Source organism: Macrotis lagotis, chromosome 6 (genome assembly GCF_037893015.1).
Source record: "Macrotis lagotis isolate mMagLag1 chromosome 6, bilby.v1.9.chrom.fasta, whole genome shotgun sequence".
Lineage (NCBI taxonomy): Eukaryota > Metazoa > Chordata > Mammalia > Peramelemorphia > Peramelidae > Macrotis > Macrotis lagotis.
Genome location: NC_133663.1, coordinates 91,148,485 through 91,157,580, shown reverse-complemented (window position 1 = coordinate 91,157,580; position 9,096 = coordinate 91,148,485).

The following is a 9,096-nucleotide window of genomic DNA, read 5'->3' as shown; positions in this document are numbered from 1 at the left end:
AGATCTGGAATGCAAAGACAGAAATAAAACATACATCCCTACATTCTCTCTGTTGAAATCTCTCTCCTGCTCAATCCCACCCCTTCAGTTCATGCCAAAAGACCCCAATATGTGGCATATGTCTTTTGGGAATATTTGGCACTTCAACTTAATCAACAGGGTGTTTCTGTGGTATTTCTAGGAAGAAGTAGCCCTTTCAAAGATTTCTCTGATTCACAACATGACTAATGTGGTAATATGTTTTGCATGACTGAACATGTATATCAAATTGCTTACTGTATCATGGAGGGAGGAAGTAAGGGAGAGAGAAATGAAATTTGGAACACATTTTTTAAAATAAATATTAAAAAGTTGTCTTTATATGTAACTGGGGGGAATAAAATGTCATTTTAAAAATTAAATTAAAATTTTTATTAAAGATTTCTCTGCACTAAGGTAGAGCAAAGCAAGCAGAACTAGAGGAATATGTTATACAATGAACACTACAATGTAAATACACAGTCCACTTAAAGGCAGCTAAATTGTAATGAACAATCTTAACTCTGGACAAAAGATAATGAAACGCCTCCTTCCTCTCACTAGAGAGATAGGTGAAACTGGTACATAATGTTGCTACCAGAAAAAAGTCTGTGTTCCTTGGTTTTATTTAACTATTTTTCTTCCTTAAAAGAATAAATAATTGACAGGGGAACTCCATAATCACTTTGGTGAATTTATAGAATTTTGTTTAGGACTTTGAAAATATGTCATCAATTGGGAATGAATTGGTTGACTCAGATCATTCTGAAGATGAGCTATCCCTTTTTGATGAATCTATAAAAGGGAGTCTTTACTGAGAACTCATCCTTTTGCCTCCCCTTTTTTTTCCTGAGCACAGATCAGAGACTAGCGAAGTGAGAGTGAATTAGTAAAATTCCCCAGAAACTAAAGAAAAATCATTCTATCCAATAGGACTGTACTATTAAGTGTTTAACAACTCACTGTCTGGAGAATATATTTTAGTTTAATCTGTATTAATAATATTTTCCCCATCACTTTCTTAAGACTAGATAATCACAAAACATAAAGCAAGCTTTAGTTTGCCAGTTTCTGAGGTGTAAATGTTCACTCTGAATCTGGTTCTCATAAATCCTTTCTGTCAACCCTTAGAGATACCAACATCAGGGACAATAGTGGAGTACTGAGAATTCCTGGACTGTGAATTCTCAGACTCTGAGAACCTGGACCTAGAATGGTAGTCAATGGGATAAGATGGCAAAGCATGGCTATAGGTTCTTGTTAAACTCCAGTCTTTCTTGTGAACTTGTGAATTGACTGTGGCAATTAGAAAAATCCCTACTATTGGAATTAGAACTTCAAATTCTGCAGTGTAGTGCTGCTGATAAAAAAAAAATAAATCAGATACAAAAAAAAGCAGAAATTCATATAGAATTCCCTATGATCAATGGAGGTGCACAAGATGGAGCCAATAATCAAACCCATAGTCATAGTATGTAGGGCATGGGTAGGAACTGAGCAATACCATCTAGCATAACATTAACCTATTCCCCACTATTTGTGCCCTATCCATTGTAGAGCATTCCAAGTTCGTACTGGTCTGATCAACCACACTGATGTTATTTTGGTCTTCTTTGATAATAAAGGACAAGAACCGACTATGGAACAGAACTTAACTTTGTTCATACAGAAGTACAAATAATTGATGTACCTCCTATTTAGAGTACCATTGTTCAATTGTAGTTGGAATGGGGGACAATCTTATTTATTTTAGTCTGATCTTTCTGGAGCTTACTTTGCTTGGAAAGCTACAGTATTAGAGAAGAATTATATAAAGAGGAAAGTTTTGAAAGGCAAATGACAGAAAACAACATTAAAGTTGATATTTGAAATGAATCAAGTTTTAGGATGTTTAAATCAAACTAACAAAGTTAAATATTATTTGCCTTCTATATATAATATTCAAATAGATGAATAATCTTAAATTTCAAATAATTTACTCATTTAAAATATTTTATTTTTTCTGAGTTTTGCATATTTATTTTTGCATAGTTTAATGAACTGCATTTTTTGATGACAAACAATAACCTATTTCATAAAAAACAATTGCAGAGGCATATATTCTTTCTCCTCAAGATTTTAATTTTAGGGCAGCTAGGTGGCATAGAGTAGATAAAGCACCAGCCTTGGAGTCAGGAGTACCTGGGTTCAAATCTGGTCTCAGTCACTTAATAATTACCTAGCTGTGTGGCCTTGGGCAAGCCACTTAACCCTGTTTGCCTTGCAAAAACCTAAAAAATAAGATTTTAATTTTAAATTTTGCTATTCTAAACCATATGATAAGTAAATTTTAGAACCCTATCTTTCTAAAGGGACATCTAGATGGTGAAGTAGATAAAAGCACCAGTCTTCTAGACAGAATGACCTTGGTTCAAATCTGAACTCAATCACTTGGGCAAATCTCTTATCCCTGTTTCCTCATCTGTACAAATGAGCTGGAGAATGAGTTGATTCTTTGCCAAGATATTCCCAAATGGAGTCACAAAGTATCAGTCTCAAGTAAATCAGCTAAGCAAGAAGCATTCTAAAGAGAGAAGACAAATTCTCCTTGAAGAGAAGATCATGCAAATGATCCCCCAACTAGAAGAGAAACAAGAAACTAAGCCATATGGTAAAAGAACAAGAGACCTGGACTGGGTCTTTCATGATGATCACGATTTAATAGATACCTCAGGTCCAAAGATCATAGAGTTTGTCTATTTAACAATCCTAAATGTATTTCCTTTCTGAGGGGAGTTCAATCCCTTGGGGTAGTACCCAAGCCTAGATACCTGTAAAAGAATATCAAGTGAAGGGGGGGGGGGCTCTTTAGAAAACATCTGGAGATTTCCTGACTAGTAACTCCAAATCTATTTTCCTTCAGAAGGGAAGGAAACCATAAGACAGTATTATGCATATTAGGGACTGAATAGGGCCCTGTGGAAATGGGAAGTGGTAGAATTTTGCCCTTGAAATCAAAATTTTTTTTAATGATAATGAGCAAGAATCTCAATGGTATTTTGGATTCACTATACTTCATTTGATTGTATGACTGTAAATATCTGAGTTATTGTAGGATATAATTTGTGAAAAACTTCCATCCATTTCTTGTATCTTCATCATGGATGTTCTTGATGCATGTGTTGATAATTCTCATGAAAATTCTCCAAAGTTGGAAAAATAGGCATGTAACTCAGTAATTACTAGTATTCTCTTGGTCACCTTAGTGGGCGATTTAGTGGGTGCTTTATCCCAGAGATAATAACAATGAAGCCCTAATTTATATTTATATATACACAATTTCATTTGATCCTCAAAAGAGCCCCATGACATGAATGGAGCAAGTATTATTGGCCCCATTTTATAGAGGAGGAAACTAAGGTTTAGGAAGGTAGTTTACTCAGAGTTTTCTAATTCTAAGATCCACAATCTTTTCATGACACCACGTTGCCTCTGACTTGTGACTTTGGACAGCAGACCCTTGAGTCATTTGTTGGTGACTCAACTTAACCTACTTAACCTCTACTCACCACCAATTCTTTTATTTGCCCCCGCCCTTTCCTTTACTCCCTTGCCTACTTATGTCATTGGAATTTATGGGCAGGGTTTTGCCATTCTTATGGCATTTGGGGTCAGAAAGAGTCCTTAAAAAGTTTCTTAACATCTTGATGGCTTGGAAGTCTGGTAAACCAGGAACTTGGAAAGAAATGAGGGTCAGGGCCATCACAGGATGCAATACAAACTCTGGAGCCCCCTAGTGACCATCATCACACACAACATTATCCTACATATTTAAATAGATCTCAAAAAAATCCAGGTCCAGGACAGGGAAAAGTCAAGTGTTTGTCCATAAGAATTAATTGGAGAATTTCTAATTAACTAATTATGCAAGATTTTGGTCTCATTCAATAGAAATAGCCTACATTTCTATTATACTTTAACATTTACAATAGTCTAGACACACAATTAAGTAGCTTTGTACATAGCAGCTTTTGAGTGGGTTTTAAAAAACCTGTCTCTGAACATTTTTATCAGTCTGCATAACATTTGTCAACCCTTTCCCATTTGCCTGTGCCTTAGTGATGCTGCAGGTAAAGACAATGAGCTAGTGATTCATGTTTTACTAGTTATATTTTTAAATTTTAAAAACTGTTTCATGAGTCACTATGTGATTTACAACTCAGTATATTTCCCTTCAATCCTGTGGGCCCTTGCATGTATAATAATTCAACCTGTGAGCTTATCTATCACTCAAGCATTTATTTCAGTATTTTTTAGCCCCCACAAAAGATAGATAATGGGTAAGGGAGAAGAGAAGCAAAAGGAAGGGGAAGTAAAGAAGGTAGACAGGACGGGAGGTGGGGAAGGCAGGTGAAAGAGTGAGAAAAGAAGGGAGGGAGGTTCATCTGAGATTTTAGGTAAGTTATAAAATTTGTAAAATTTTAGTTAGGGGCCTAAAATGCTATTGACTCATTCCTTTTTATGTTTCCATATTTAGAAGTTACCAAAAGTTATCTGGCATAAGATCCCATGTGGTGATTCTCATTTTAGTTATTTCTTCCTGCTATTTCTTCATCCTTTTTTCTTAGAAAGAGGGATTTAACACTGTAGTACCTGCCTTCAAATCTGGGGTTTGTTTCTTACTCCCTGAGGGACATTATAAAGTCATGTCCCTTCTAGATCTCAGTTTTCTGATATGTAAAATGAGAGGAGTAAACAAGATGATTTCTCAGGACTGTCCAGTTCTAAATATAATGACCCTTCAAGTCTTTAATAAGGGGAAGGAAATGGTGTTTAGCTTCAAAAGATTACAGAATGAAGTGCATACAAGGAAAATTATAAAAGGAATTCTATCTCTGAGAAAATTAATCTTAATTTTTCAATTAAGTTTATAGTAGATAGGGAAAAAAGAGGACTTCGTACTTAGCACATTGTGGCATATAATTATCATTCAATAAATGTTCACTGATTTAATTAAATTAAAACCCACAGCTCTATGCATGTATATTTGTGTGTGTTACATATATACATATATATATATATATATATATATATATATATATATATAAATGCTGTATGTTAGCACCTTCTTCAACTGACAGAACTAACAAAGGAATTCCTAGAGCTCTTTGTTCTACTGACTATTTTATCCTAGTCCAACAAATGAACTAATAACAAAATCCAAATCTTCTTAATGTACCAGCATCTCCATTTCCATTCCTCAGGGCATACTTGATTTGCTGCAAAGACATGTTTGAAACCAGGAATTCTCCTCCATCCACTAAGCCCCAGACACTGATGAACAGAAATATAGAGGTATCGGCTCTCTAGAAGCACTGCCCACCTTTTTATTGTAAGTTTTCGCCTTGATGGTTCTTTATTAACATTTTGCCTTTATGTTGCTAGGCAACAGCCCAAGACTGGGCTCCTAGCTACCAGACTATCAAAGTGTCTCCACTGTTTTTTCTGGTTTTGAAAGAAACTTTCCTATGCTCCAAAGATGCTTCTCATTGTTGTTTTTCCTTGACCTTTCTATCTTTCCCTGAAAACCCCATCATGTGGGGAAATTGAAGTTTTAATACCTCTAAGTCCCTGTAGCACAGCAGGGATGCCAACTCCAGACAGTATTGCCCATCTGTGAAAGCACAGGGAAAGGCAGGTGTCAGAGACTAAGATGTTTGTCCAGCAAACCATACTGTCTTTGCAGAATTCAATCTCTTGTCTTCTTTTATTCTTTTTACCTTTGCTCTATTTTTCCCCATCCCCTTCTCATCTTTCATCACACTTTCTCCTGCTTTTCACCCTCTCTTTCCTCCCTCCCTCCCTTCCTTTCCCTTCTCTTAACCTTATTCTGTCACTTATTCTATTCCCCAGCACCCCTTTCCTTCTCCCTTCTTTCTTCTTACCCCTCCTTTCTTTCCTTTCCTTTTTTCCCTCCTCTCCTCTCCTCTCCTCTATTTTCCTTTCTCCTCCTTCTTCCTTTTCCCCTCTCTTCCTGCTCTCCTTTTTTCTTTTCCCCTCCCCCTTTCTTCTTTCTTCCTTACTTCTCTCCCTTCTCCTTCATCTCCTTCTCTTTTCCTTATATGCTTTCCTGTCCCCATTCTACCTCCCTCTTTCACAATATTTTTCCTTCTCCATTTTCTACACCCTTTTCTCTTTCTTCCCCTCTCTTCCTTTTTTTATCTTCTCTCCAGTAAAGTAAGCAACAGTTTGGCTTGTTGGACGACTCAGGAATTCTGAAATTGTTACACATTTGTAAATGGTCAAAATGATGATGATGGGCATTTACGAGACACGAGACTTAGGTAAGTTTGAGTTAAATATTAGGAAAGTGAAAATTAAGGAAGAAAAAAATGCACTCCCCCTACACTTACATGAGACTGGAAAGCATTAACATGGAGCAAGTTGTGTGGTCCCAGCAGGACATACACACAACAAATGTTTTGTAGGAGACTCAAGTCTGGCTCCTAAGTCTCCTAAACTATAATTTCTGTAATATGACTTTTGCTTTTAGGACAAGCTTTTGAACAATAGGGGAAATGAAACAGGTAAGCCCTGGCCCCAGTGGTCTTTAAGTATTAGCTTTGTTCCTTCCTATGAGTCTTCTTTTCATAACTCAAATTAAAAAATATATATATAGACATATCTTCACTCCAGAAAGCCTATGTGTTGTAAATTAAATTATGATGGATAAGAAGCACTCTCACTTCCTTTCTGAATAATATTTTTATTTTCCCCAATTATATATAAAAATAATTTTTAACATTCATTTTTTAAAACTTTGAGTTTCAAATTCTTTCTCTTCTTCCCGCCTTTGTCCCATCATTGAGAAGAGAAGCAGTTTGATATAGGCAAAATATTTTCATGTTAGTCATGTTGTGAAAGAAAATACAGACTAAAAAATGCCCCACAAAAAAAAACTAAAATGAAAAACAATATACTTCAATTTGCAGTCATCAATGCTTTCTCTAGAAGTGAATAACATTTTTCATCATGAGTCCTTTTGGAGTTGTCTTAGAGCATTGTATTGCTGAAAAAAAGCTAAGTCATTCACAGTTGATTCTTGTGATATATTTGCTGTCACAAGTTCTCCTGGTTCTGTTCATTTCACTTTGCATCCATTCATGTAAGTCTTTCCAGGTTTTTCTGAGAGCACACAACTCATCATTTCTTAAAGAACAGTGTTCCATTACAATCCAATACCACAACTTGTTCAGCCATTCCCAAAATGATGAGCATCCATCCTCTCAATTACAATTCTTTGCAACTACAAAAAAGGCTGCTATAAATATTTTTGTCTTTCACCTTTTTGTTCTTTTAATCTCTTGGAGACAGATGTAGCAGTGGTATTGTTTGATGAAAGGATATGCACAGATACAAATGGCTCGCCAGAAGGGTTAGATCAGTTCACAACTCAACTAATTGTGCATTAGTATTCCTTTTACTCTACATCCCCACCAACATTTATCATTTTCCTTTTCTATAATATGAACCAATCTGATGGGTGTGAGGTGGTATCTCAGAGTTTTAAATCTGAATTTCTCTAGTCAATAGTGATTCAGGACATTTTTTCATATGACTATAGATAGTTTTGATTTCTTTAAAATTGCCTGTTCATATCCTTTAACCATTTATCCATTGAGGAATGATTCATATTCTTACAAATTTGACTCCTTTATAAGATTTGAGAAATGAGACTTTAATCAAAGACATTTGCTTTAAAAACAGCTTTCCAGCTTTCTGCTTTCCTTCTAATCTTGCATAGGTTTTTCTTTAGCACTCTCATTTCCTGTAAAGCATATTCAATAATGGATTTTTTTTGGTCCAGCAGAGGAATGATCCTAAAGCACTGTCCTTATTTTCTTCTTAAATCTTTTATGACAAACTTGGGGAACTCTGGTGGGAAGCCAGAATGAGGAAGGACTTAGAAAATTCTTCCTTACCTATCCAGTCAGGGACCTATTGGTGGTTAGTTCCCCTATGTGAGCACCACACCAGGAAACATACCTTTGCTGATGATGTAATTGGACTAATGGTGGTGGAGGAGAAATTCCTAAAACATTGGAGTTAGACAAACTGATTATACTCCATCTCCAGGTTCTATTTGGTTTATAATGTGTTGTAATTGAAGCCAGCCACAATGAACTACATGGAGCATCCAATTAGAGTTAGATATTACTTGAAAAAGTTAGTTTTTTTCTGGTCTGTTTGACTTAATTAAACTATTGCATTAATTTTTCATTTTAATTAATTATAATTATTACATTAATTATTCAGGTAAAACAAGAAAATTAGGGTTTCATTCTTAAGTAAGACACTCCCCTCTCTCCCCATCATTTGTATTTTGGTCATATCTAAATTTGACAAAATCTATCTATTAATTATTAAATAAGTATTTACTTGATGTTTATCATATGCTAGATTGTTGTTTGTCCTTCATTTTCTAAGAGGATCAATGATATCATGATGTTGGGGTAAAACAGTGGATTATGGGTGATATCTTGAGTTTAGCATGAATTATATATGTGTGGTAGAGTTGCACAAAGTTGTCAGTCTCTCCCTCCTGAGTCATCAAAGTCCAATAATAGGACAAAAGTCAAGACAACTGGCAATGTCCCAGGATGCCATGGATGGCCTTGGCATCGTCAAATGGAGCTGTAAGCACTTCCCCAGCACCTATTTCAGCCTCATGGCTACTGAACAATTTGTTCTCATTCACTCATTCTGCCAGAGAAAGTCTTCACATCCTTGGGGTAGACACCCTCAACAGGTATGAAGCCTATTGGTTACCTTCAATCTGGTTTAGCCTGTCTGCTGAGATGGTTTACTAGGGTGTGACCACTGTGCATGCTACAACTTCTTAGAGCCACAAGCAGGAGATGGGTGACAGGTAGACACCAAAGGTGGATGACCAGTCCTGAAAAGGACTCAGCAAGCCCTCGCAACCAGAGGTGCTAGTCCTTTCTGAACACCCTATATACTCCATACTTGAAATGCAAAGATTAAAAAAAGAAAGGATATTTTTATTCAAACTCAGGAGCTGATACAGTCATGTACATA